The following is a 12,542-nucleotide window of genomic DNA, read 5'->3' on the forward strand; positions in this document are numbered from 1 at the left end:
CATGTGAAAGGAGGGTGACTCCAAGCGCTTCTGACGGCAGTTTGTATATATGCCGCAAAGCACCGCTCAGATCATGAGATTGCCTGTCAGGTCATCTGCTGTGAAATCCATTATGAAAAACACCCGGAAACTGATGCCTGACTTGAAATCCTTAGTTTACTAAATTGCAGAAATTATCTTTGGAAGGTTTTGTCACTTTTATATTTTTTTTTATAAAACAAATAATGTTTGCAGTAATGCCTCATGCAAAGTGCTAGTTGAATGAATCTGTCACTGAAACTTCAATTCCAGATTACCACACTGCAAGATCTGCTATTATAAATGAAAACACATCTTTAGAAAGTTCACAACAGTTTGAAGTAGATGAGCTATTGAAATGCAGTAGAAAAATCTACCCTTTACAGATTAGTCAAACAGTGATTGTAGTCCAATATGTAAACACAGTCTCACTTTATTGTCAGGGTAAAATGGTCCTTAATGTGCTACTCCAAGAGCAGGATAACATTACCTAAGCCTGCAAATAATGATATAAATTATCTTTAAGAATTCTTTTCTTGTGAATATGGCACAGAATTCAAAAGCAAATAGAAAATTGTTGCATTACCAAACTACTAGACTTTCTTGATAAGTTTTTTTTTTTAATCTCTGCAAGCTCCAAATCACAATTTACTGGAAGAATGTTACTGAGCAGTTCTTAGGAAGCCTTTAAAAGTAAGTATTATCTCTTAAAAGGCCTACAAGAGCCACATCCTTGAAGGGACAAGATCAAATGTGAATAAGTTGTTCTCACTTCCAGTGCACTTTGCTGTTTATAGGGTGGTAGAGGGGTAGGGTCTCCTTTTTCTTTATCTGTTGTTTCTTCAGGACATTATTATTTAATGGTATTTTACTTCTAATGTGAGCTGTGCTTTTTATGTAATAAAGGTTGTATTTACTTAGTTTGCCAAATGACAAGAAATTGTGTTAAGGAAAAAGAAATGGGACTTATAAAATGGGAAGACTGAAGAAGAGAACCTTGAGAATTTTGGACAAATAAATCAGAAGCTTACTGGGCTTGTAATTTTTACCCTTCAGGACCAGCTCTCTACAAGATTTTATACTGAGTGTGTTTATACTCAAAATATTGAAATGATGATTCAACTTCTGAATTTAGTAGAGTTTTGCAAGGAAAGAGAGAAGAAAAGGACTGAGCATAAGAAAGAAACTGAAAGTTCTTTTTGTATTGTGTCTAACCTGAATCATGTCCTCAGAGGGGACATGATCACGGCTATTCATTTAGATCTCAAGGCCGGCCGTGGCACATATCGCTACTACACCTTTTTTTTTAAATCTGCATAAAGCAATTACCCCCATGGTCAGTGGCTTCAGAGCTGTCTAGACAACATGCTTCAGATGGTATCAGTGACCTCAGACACACCAGGCTAGCTCTAAATTAGTGACGAGCAGAGCTGGTGGAATGTATTATAGTAGTTATAAACCATAAGAAGGTATTTAAATAGATAGATAAGACACATGCAAATCTTTTCATTGCCATGACAACCATCTTGATATAGGTTTTCCATATGTAGCAAGAAGGGCAGAGCAAAAGGCACTGGAAAAATAGCAGGAACCTGTAATGAAAATGAACCCTGGTAGGGGATTAGTTTAGATCTTGGTCATTTATTAACTCCTAATGGAATACAAACTTCTGCAATAATATGCTACTCACCAAGTGAGAGAATCATTATTTTCAAACCTCGGCTCTAAAGTTCTCAGCTATATGATTACGTCCCAGGTCCAAGTCTTCACAAATGGCTCTGACTGATGTAAGACAGGAGGGAGGGAGCAGTACCATTGTGCTACTAAATGTAGATTCTTTGGTGCTCCCAGAGAGCTTTTCAGAGAAGGGTTCGTCCGGTTCTCAAGTGGTAGACATGGGTTTAGTTGTTTGTGTTGATCAGAGAATCTAAAGAACACCTAAGTGATCACATCATGAGATAGTACATTTCAATTCAAAGCAGGATGGAATTTGTTCTTGTGCAACTACTATGATGGAGCAGAAAGGAAATTCTGCCTGCCTCCCTCCCTCTTTCCACTTTGCTTCCCTCCTTTCTTCTCTCTCTCTCTCTCTCTCTGTTTTTCCTCCTGGAGTTCTTCATTTCCTCTAAGGGCCAAAGTAGTTTCAGGGCCAGCTCTAGGCCCTGGTGGTCCTCCTGTTTCCTAGGAAGCTCCCTCCATCCGTGCTTCCTCCTGCCACAGATCTGCAGAGTGAACCCCATCCTGCCAGCTAGCTCATCCCAGCCGTGATCCAGCCTGAGCATCTGCTCAGAGGTGAACGACGGGGGTGGGAGGACACAGGACACCTCCAGGTTGATGCTGCATTGTCCTCTGCAGATCACAGACCTCCACGAGGCCCTGGAATCTTTGGAAATATAAATGGCAATTCTACTTGGTACTTTTAAGGATAAGACTGGTACTGTCGGCACCGCAGAGTCATTAAAATTCTTCAGTGAGATCTTTGTATGTACAATCAATGAATGGATTCCTTTTGACACAAACTGGCATTTCAGCACACAAGGGAACATTGATAAAAACAAGCTGGTTTATTAATTAAAGTAATAATAAATAATCCCCCCAAACTTCAATATGTTTAGTGCAAATCTTGGTGCAGTCATCCACGTTCTGAGGCTGTTTTAAAAAGTGGACTTCCTTTGTGCTCTTTCTAGCATGAAACCAGATCAAAGCCAAAAAGACCCTTTCCTATAACATAGTAACTTAAATGCTAATTTGATAGTAGCCCTTATAAGCCAGTCTATATAGGATATCATTTAAATATGGTTTGTTCAAAAACTATTTAAGTGGCAACATACTATAGCAGGAGGCAGAGACAAGAAAGGGTTAAACAAGAAGCACCCTTCAGCAAAGCACAATTTAAAATCTCATTCATCAGATTCCACCTGTCCTTTGGAAGACATTCTAACTTTATAGAAATTGAAGACTAACCATAGCCTCGAAAACTGTTGGTATTAACACTGTAGGGCATCCTGTGTACTGGCGTCTCGGTTCCTTATCCAGAATACGTGTTCTGTCTGACAAATTTGGGGGGTGTTGTTTTGCCTTCAAGATATTCAGATGTTCCTTTTTTGACATCTGGGGTTTTAATTAACAATCTTTCCATGTATTTAAAGCAAAATGAACTTTCTCTGGCCTGGACAATGCTGTGAAGCATTTTTATTTATGAACGCCATCCCTGTCATGTTAATTTGTACCACGTTTCTGATTTATCCTAAAAGAACACATTACACAGTGGATTTGGAGGAGTTAAAGGGAATCTACAGGGTGACTTTAATCTTTATGTCTTTATATACTGGAGGGCATTTTACTGCCCCTCTGCACTGCTCTCACTACACAATCATTTTCTGCTTTAGAAATGTAGCCATTTGGATCAATAGTTACAGTACAATATATTGTACTTCTGATGGGGGCCTCCTAGGACAGGAGTTAAGAAGCGCAGGCTGTGGTGATTTCACCAAATGCCTGGTTATACTCTGAAATCTATTTAAAAAAAAAGAGTTAGCACAACATACACAGAGTCAAATTTATAGGCATTCTAATGAAATTTTACTTACTCTACTTACATATATTAAAATAAAATTAGGAAAAATGGAGTGCAAAAGAACATTTTGCAGCTTGAAAAACAGAGATTTTTAATGGGACATCAGAGCAGTAAGCAGTTAGAAGTAGCTATCTTTTGAAATTTGTAGCTGCTGCTACCAAACACTGAGATTTTGGATTTGGTGTCTATTTCTAGATGTTGTGATGACTGAACATTTCTAATGTTGGAAAGAAAGGGGAGAAAAATCCCTGATATGGCCACAGATGTTTGAAGAGTGTGATGATGGAACAAGCAAAGATGTAAAGAAATTATATGTCTCTTAAAGTGTTAAATGTAGGCTGTGAGTTGAGGATTTTACTGTAAATTTTTAATCTATAAACAAACTGGGTTATCACAGCTGTTTATTGTACTGCTAGCCCTGATCCTAACCTTTATGTCTTTATTGCTTACATACCATTCCCTTGTTTATGTGTCTGTACCATTCGGTGCCCTTGAACTTGGTCCCTCTGAGCCCCGACCCCTGCATGCTTGCTCACTCACTCCGCTCACGTCTGCAATCAGTAAATCTGAGACAGGCCCTGGCTGATCGCCGAGCTGCAGTAGGGCAATTAACACAGAACTAAAGTGTCATTCCTGGCAGGGTGGGGAGAGTGGCAGACCACAGATGACAGTTCTCAGTTCTGAAGCTGTGACATCCAGGCCAGACCTGGGATTATAGGGAACAAGGGGAAAAAAGGAAAGGGGGAGTGAGGAGGGTGCATTTGGGGGGAGGGGAGTGTTCCTCAAAGAAAAGCGCTGAGTGGCTGCTCTTTGAAGAATTGTTTATTCCCTGTATCAGATTCCAGCTGTCTGACCAGTTAATTGGATGAATACCTAGAGGAAAACATTCTGTGCACTAAGTGAATTGGGGGAAATGGGCATCTTTCTTTCTCTTTAGAAGGAGAAAGTGCTTTTTCTTAAAAAAAAAATCGCCAACTCTCAATCACCTTTTAATGGTGTTCCTGCCAGACTTAGATTAAAAAAAGGAAAAGAAATATCTTTTATTAAGTGCTTGCCTCCCCCCCCACCTTTTTGCCCACTCACGGTTTCCCCTGCAGCCACCTACCTGCTCCGGCTCTGATATCTTAATAAAGTTAGTGTTGAATAGAAGCAGGCATCCAGGCAGCTGCCTGCTGAGAGGCAGCTTCGCTTTCAGCCCTCTCTGCTAAGTAGCTCTGGAGATCCACCTATACCATAAGAGAACGCTGTTCTTAGTCCTGAGGTCCAGAGGACTCCCAGGCCACCAGAGGGCATCGTGAATCCTGAGCTTGGACATCTGGGTGTCAGCTTCTTGGGAGCCGTGCAGATCAATTTTGAAAGCAAAGTCAGCCCTACCTTGGATTGATCGCTCTCTCTCCCCTCCTTCTTCCCACTCAAGGCTTTGCTACTACTCCTGAAACGTTAGAACTTTTCATGGGTTTGCTTCCGATTGTTAGGAAACCATAGTAATAGCAGCTATCACTTATCGAGTATTTCACTGATGTCAGGTGCTCTGTAGGCTGTATCTTACTTGTTTCTCACCAATAACAAATGAACAAGGAGACAAAAAACACAAAACCTGTGTTATTCTCTTCACATTCCAGTTGAGAAAGCTGGGACTCAGAACAATCAAATATCTTGCCCAAAGTCACATGGCTATAAGAGGTCGAACCAAAGTTCAACTTATGCTGATGTCAGAAAATGTGTCCGTGTCTGTCAAAATGTGAGCCTCTGTCTCAAGTCTGTTCCACATTGGCTGTGAGAGCTTGAGACAGTCCCTTAATCACTCTGTGTCTCAGGTTCCTTGTCTGTAAAACAGGGGATAATAAACCCAGTAGGGTGGTTGTGAGGATTCAGTGAGTTGATGCTGCATATATGAAGTGCATGGAGTTGTGTCTAGCACATCTTAAGAGTCCTCCAGATGTAGTTGTTTTAGTTGTTGCTGTTGTCAGCATCGCCATCGTTGCCTTGCCTCTCTGATTATTTATAGTGAGGAGGTGAACGGATTAGCAGGTTGAGGAAGCCAGCATGGTAATTTGCACAAAACAATTTGCAATCTATAGAAGTGAGGAAGAAGGAAAATAAAGAAAAGACTTGACCTTTAGACACAAAAGGATTAATTTGTGAAGTATCATGAAATATCCATCCTGATAAATGTAGGGGATTTCAACTGTGCAGCGAGTTCACACAAGCAATGGATTGTTCAAAAGTAGCTCCTAGACTAACTTTTTCACGTGGATGATTTGTTAGTAATGTAGCTGATAGGGCTTTGGCATTGCTGCGTCTCATACTGTACAGTCTACTATGTGGTTGTGAAGTGAATGCAGTGTTTTCAGACTCTGCCTTATAAACATTGGAATGAGCATCTTGTCAAGGAAGATAAGATTCAGATTCTGAATGTACACTTGATAGTGTGATGCTCTGTATTAGCACTAAGCGGATTGTAGAACCCATTTTAAGGATGAGGTGATGGAATAGTTAAGAGCTGTGATGGTTTCCCATCTGTCCCAAGGGACAAACCAGCCTCCTGGTTCCTCACTTTTCACATCACACCACACCATCCATACACCTCTATATTTTCTAACAATATGTAGAACTCAAGAAGTGACAGGTGTGCTCAGTATTTATTGCAATATCAATATTGGTGTCATGAAGCACTCAGAATGAAAAGAAAATAATTATTAGTTACTATTCTGTAGCAAAACTGAGCAAGAAATCCTGAAATTCTGATTTCAGCTCTGAAGTCACTAAGGACTACTCCTTAAAAAATGGCACTGCTAGGAATCTGCCCTTAATGCATGTATTCATGTTTGTATTTTTATTGCCTTTGAAGAATGCTGAATGTGCCCATGGTTTAACTGAAGGGCATCACAATTGAATATCCCTTTACCTCATCCCCAGGCCTCTGCTAATTCTACTCTTACTTTGAACTCTATTTCCCTGACAGATGATAGGTGTTTTTCATAAAAAAAAATTCTGTGACTAAATAAGTTTGGGGAATTCTAAATGGCGCGGTGCCTTCTTAGAGACTCATGGCAACCATTATTATATTTGATTTATAAAATGATCCAAAAGAAGAAAACTCTTTAAGTTTGGTTGGCCTAGCATTGCCTAATCTTATTTAACCATAGGATTATTTTCTAGAATAACAGCACATAACTGTAGCAGAATTGTTTGCTGAAACATCTGCATCCAAGTGCAGTCAAGGGAAGAAGTGTGGATTATTCCTGTCGTACACAGCAGAGGCAAATCTGTCCACATGCCACTGGCCACACCTAACCTCACGGGAAGCCAGAAAATGTAACCTAGCTTGTGCCCAGAAGAAAGAGGAACTGTGCCTTGGGAATAGCCAGTTCCTTTCACCTTATATATCAGTTGATAACATCATTCCGAATGAGAGTTCTGCAACCCAGAGACTGTGTTCTGCGCCACGTCCTTTTCCCTCCTTGGAGTATGACTAGGTGCTCTCCAAACTGCTTTCAAAAAAAGGAGCCAAGACCTACAAGTCTGTCTTTAAGGTATGCTTGGTAATGGAGCAGACAGCATTTCTGCTATAATTTGATTAAGTAAAAGAAATGTTCTCATGGATCTTATTTCTCTTAATTACAACACTGGAGAATTCATATAAATCTTAATTCAGAAGTAGAAGCAGAGAGAGATGGAGTTATGTGGCTCAGACACACAGATCTTTCTGCTGTTCCAGGTTAACACAGAGATAGAGTTTAGAGATTTGGAAGGGATGGTTGTTCATGACCCATTTGGCAGTATTTCTTATATATCAGATGTCCCCAACCAGCTTTGGACCAGCAGTAGCTCACACTCAATTCATGGTTGAGTTTGTCTGATGAATATTTGAAATGTAAATACCCTGAGCTTCAAGTTGAGAAAAGGATACACATGGTTTGGAGTTTAGGCAGGCAGGAAGCAGACTGGCGTGCTGGTGTGACAGTTCTGAAGCCAGGCTTGCTTTTTCTCTAAGGCACATGTTCAGCTATTAGCCTGTGGGAGTACATCACAAGGCTGCTTGAAGGTAAGACCAGGAGGTTTCTGAAAAAGAAGTAATGAGTCAACTCTAGCTCTGTGACAGCCACAGAGGTGATATCACAGAACTATGAATCCTTCATTTGGACCTGGAAAATATAGTAAAGACAGGTTTACTAATAGTTGCACTGCCACCATTGACCCTCAATGCATGTGAAATAAGAAATGATTTTGCAAAGGAAAAGCATGTCCCTTGGGGCCTTCTAGGTTATTGAAAATTCATCTTGAAAAGTTTAACTCTGATCAACTCATAATCGTACCATTTATTGAGTTGGGATGTATCTTAGAAATAATCTAATTTCCTGATTTTGTAGGAGAAAAACTTAAATTCCAAAAAGGCAAAATGGCCTGGCCGAAATTACTTGTGATTTGTGGCCGAACCGATCATAAACCTCACATGATTAATGGCATTGCCCAATTTCTAGGTGATGAGTTATTTCAAAATATTTAAATAATCCATTTACATGGCTATTTACTTAGCAAAGATAAACTTATAGAACACCATGAATTTCGGTGTTTTTCTTTCTTTCTTTTTTTTTCTTTCCAAAACGATTTACTGGGTGCTGTGGTAGGTGCTGGATTTATAGCCAGTAATAACAAAAAGAAGCCAGAGGTTGTTTTGAGGAATAAATGAGCTAATAAGGTGTGCACTTAGAATAGGGTTGGGCAAACTGTAAATGACCAGTGAATGTTCACTGCTGTTGTCATTGTCATCCTTGTTATTCTTGCCTTTATGGAGTCTTAGTAAAATAAGGAAACATCTCCCCATTTGGTTTCTTCTCTGTAAAATCTCATTCCCTGTGCTTGTGGCTTCAAGAAATTCAGCTTATTCTATGAGAACCCCTGACACAAGGCTCTTACTCTTCACTGACTTCATTTCTTTGTGATTCCAAGCCAGAGCTTGTTTGGCAAGACTTCCTGGGAATATTTATAGTTAACAGCTGATTTGGAGCAGACAAATGATTTAAGCTTTATAAGCAGCTTGTATTAGTACTTTTTACTGTTGTTTTTTTTTTTTCCTGAATTGACTAAGTTTGCAATTGTAACAGCTACTAAGCATCCCAGCAAGAGATAGGAAAGGAAGGAGGAAAAGAGCGGGAAGCAGAGAGAGAAAGAGAGATCAAGAGATGATTACGCAAGTTTTAAAATTTAAAAATGTTAAGGAAGTGCTATGGTTGGTATTGCAGGAACAATAAAATGGGTGAGGTCCATCTTTGTCCTTAGAGGACTTTGCCATCTACTCATAGAGATAAAGTACACAAATGAGAAGATACAAAGCAAAGGTGGGAAATGCATGAAGCTCTGCCAAGGAGACAGAACTAAACTCTGAAAGGAAATCGGAGGAGACAGAGGCTACTTGCTTTTGAAAGCATCAAGTGCAATGACCATCGGGCCAAAAACTCAAGAGGAAACAGGGTTCTAATAGCAGTTTTTTGTTTGTTTGTTTGTTTGTTTGCTATAAAAATACATGTTCCAAATTGCCTATTGTTATATTGGTATTTATTTGTGCACTGCAAGTGCACCCTGTGCCTGAGGGAATTTCTCTTCAAGTGCTTCAGGTAAGACATTTCAGGTATAACAAAAGTGAGAAGGAGTGTAAACTCAGAGGCAACATTGTTAGGAAATGTGAAGCTTCAATGCTGAGCGACCATTCCGGATTCAAAGGCATTGGGATTGAAGAAGACAGAAATATAGATTGAACGAAGGGCCTTATTTTCTGGATAGAGAGAAGTTCTAGCAATGGCTACAGTTGTTTCAAGCTTTGGAAATTTTTACAAATGAACTTACGTTCTCAAACTTAGTGAATAAAACTGTTAAAAAAAATACTCCACTAAAATGGGAAGCAATCTAGATACATTTCATTTAAAATATACCATCAGCTCCGTCAATCAGCACTTGAGAGTCACAGGGTTTTCCTCTACACAGTAATCATTGCAAACCAATAATTCATGCCAAATTATTGTACCTTTAAGTCATATGAATAAATGGAATGAGGTGCTAAGTTGATAGCAAATACCTGTTTTAAAGAACGAAGTCAAATGACTTTGATCTTCAGCCAGGTATTTTTTTCTGTTCATTTTCTGTTCCATTTGTCTGTCTCGATTCTTGATAATTGCTAATTTTTATTTCAACTCTATTAAATGCCACCCTTGGGGAAAAAATACTATTTCACACCTATATTAATTTCTTCCTGTTGTGAAGACTATGTTGGTATAAAAAAACAGCATCCACATGTTTCCAATTATCAGGGCACTCTGCACTGTTAGACAACTGGGTCCTTTACCTTTTATTTATTCATGCATTCAAGTATCATTGATTATCTACTATATGCCAGATGCTCTTAAATCTTGATGGTAAAAAGATTGACAAAAACATGTGCTGGTCATCTTTGCTACCCTTCCAGAGTCACCCTCTACTTTTCTTTTCCTTGCTCTATGTCATGGAAGCCTGATCTTTGCAAACATTATCAACAGGTGAAGGAGAGAAAGGTTGGAGTGCTTTTTGCTCCCAGTCCACGATTGTTGCCAGATTGTTTTGTGTGACCGTGTTCCACTAGTGAAGAACTGCCTCCTATCAGGGGTTGCTTTCCCCAAGGCTGCCCTTTCTAGGTTCTGACACCTGCTCTTTCCCGGAGCCCCTGTGGGCCAAGGGATGGTAGGGAAACTGCTATAACTAGGCCTGTGATACTACTGGATCCTTCTTGGTTTCCTTAACACAAATTTCAAATAACTCCTTTAAAAATTCTGCTCAAATACTCAGCTGGAGAGTGGAGGCTGTTTTTTTTTTTTTCTCCAGTACTCTGATACACCATGTTTTTTCCCTTCAATCCTGAATGAACACCTATTTAATGTTAATACTTAGGAATTCTCTAGACCCTACTGGATTCAGATAGTTGCAGCGGCAGCCTGACTGATAAAAATAACCTTATGACACTAACTCCTCTTCTGTTGCAAATGTGCTCATAGATTTTTTTCATCATTTCTAAATGCAAAGATATTTCCTGTCAAGTATTCCAGTAGGATCTTAATGGTTATAAATACTCTGTAACTAAAAATGCCCTTTCTTTTTAGAATATATAACAAAGGCATTACAATGGTTTACAAGGCTTGGAGCGGGGGTGTCACAAAAGGCTATATGTGTGCTCTGATCTCCAGCGAGGCATCCAGTCTGTCTAAATGAGACCCATTGTAAGCATCCATTCATAGTGTCACATCTTCTCATGCCAGCATGCTTGCACATCCACATGTACTTAGAAAACAATGAGAAATCCACGTTGGCTTTCCTTTCCCCATTCACAATCTTTTCTCACTTACTGTTTATTTCCTCTTCTAAAGGCATGAAGTCACTTAGGTTTTCAGTATGGAATTCTAACCATTTTGGGGGTGGTACTTTACTGTTCTAAGATGTTCCTCCATGTTTCTTTTATCTTTTTAAAAAGATGAAGTCTTCCTAACCAAAGGCAACATTAAAGGTGACTCCTTAATTCCATATTTCCTGAGTGACTATTAAGATGTTTTAATATATAACAGTGTGTATTATTTTTCACATTGTCATTGATTTCCTTCTTAATACAACCCAACATACTGCTTATTTTTTTTCATCTTCTCCTGTATGTCAACGTATTTTTTTTGAGCTATTGATGGTGGCGTCTCAGTTTCTTTCTTGAGAGGCTGTGGGTAATTCAGAAGCCATTAGCGTGCTGTGTGTGAGTAGTTTGAATTGCTTCTTCCCCTGGGTCTTACCTTGAACTTGCTACACTCAATTCCATTCACCGTTGTGGAGCTTGATTACTTAACCACCTTTGGTCTTTCTGAAGTTCTTCCCCTCCTTATTCCTGACTACATCTATGTTTAGTATCTAAATAATTATGTGATTTTGATAAATTTGCTTTCCTGCTATTTGCCCCATCTCTTAGGTTGTTAATAAACTTAGGGAACACCAGTGTCACTTTGATCCAGAGGCCATCAACTAATTTCTGAGTTGATAACTGGTAATTTCTCTCAGCTTTCTTTCTTTTATACAGTTTTCAATCCAGTGCTGTTAGAATCAATGATTTTTTTTTTCAAAAAAAGATACCAAAAGAGTCAAACTCTTATTATTCAGTGAAAATAAAAAGTTAAAGCTATTTTGAAGGTGAAACCTACATATTATCCTGACTCAATATTCTAGAGCTTCTTTTGAATCTCAACCCATGGCTACCATTTTGCAAAAGTGCAAGTAAATCATTTCTCCTTTTTTTTTTTTTGGTTAAAAAAAGACATTTAAACTTTATGAACAGGCAAGACATTATGGGATATAACTTAATATTAAATGCAATTTTCTAGTTGTTGAGATTTAATCAAAAGTCACGTTTATTGAATATTTACATGTGGGACACACTGTACTAGGTACTCTAGAGCAGATAAAGTAATTTAAGGCTTAATGTCTTACTTCCTTTAGGGAAGGTAAAGCATAAGCAAAGATTTAATGTATAAGCCTACAGGGAGTTACATAAGAATACATGTAGCATTATGACAGGATTCCAAAAGATGAATTACAAGTGATTTTAGGTTTCATTGTCAAATTAATGTTAGGAGCAATAAACACTAATGTTCTCAGAAGGTCTTATTGTACCAGTTTCATAGTGGAGTGGAAAGAGCATGGACTTTGGAGTTAGGCTTCTGCTTAAATTTTCTCTCTGAGTGAGGTCTGGGCTCACTCATCCAACTTTTTAAGATCACAACTTAGGTGGCTCACAGTTGACACATGATGATTTGTTCAAAATTAAACTTTGATTCAGCCTGTTTTTTCCCTCATTCACTTCCCCTTAGCTTCCCACATATGACCAAATACAACTATACTTCCAGTAGTTCAAGTTAGAAATGTAGAAACTATTTTTGAGTTCTTT

The sequence above is a fragment of the Vicugna pacos genome, chromosome 15 (assembly GCF_048564905.1).
Source record: "Vicugna pacos chromosome 15, VicPac4, whole genome shotgun sequence".
NCBI classification, from domain to species: Eukaryota; Metazoa; Chordata; class Mammalia; order Artiodactyla; family Camelidae; genus Vicugna; species Vicugna pacos.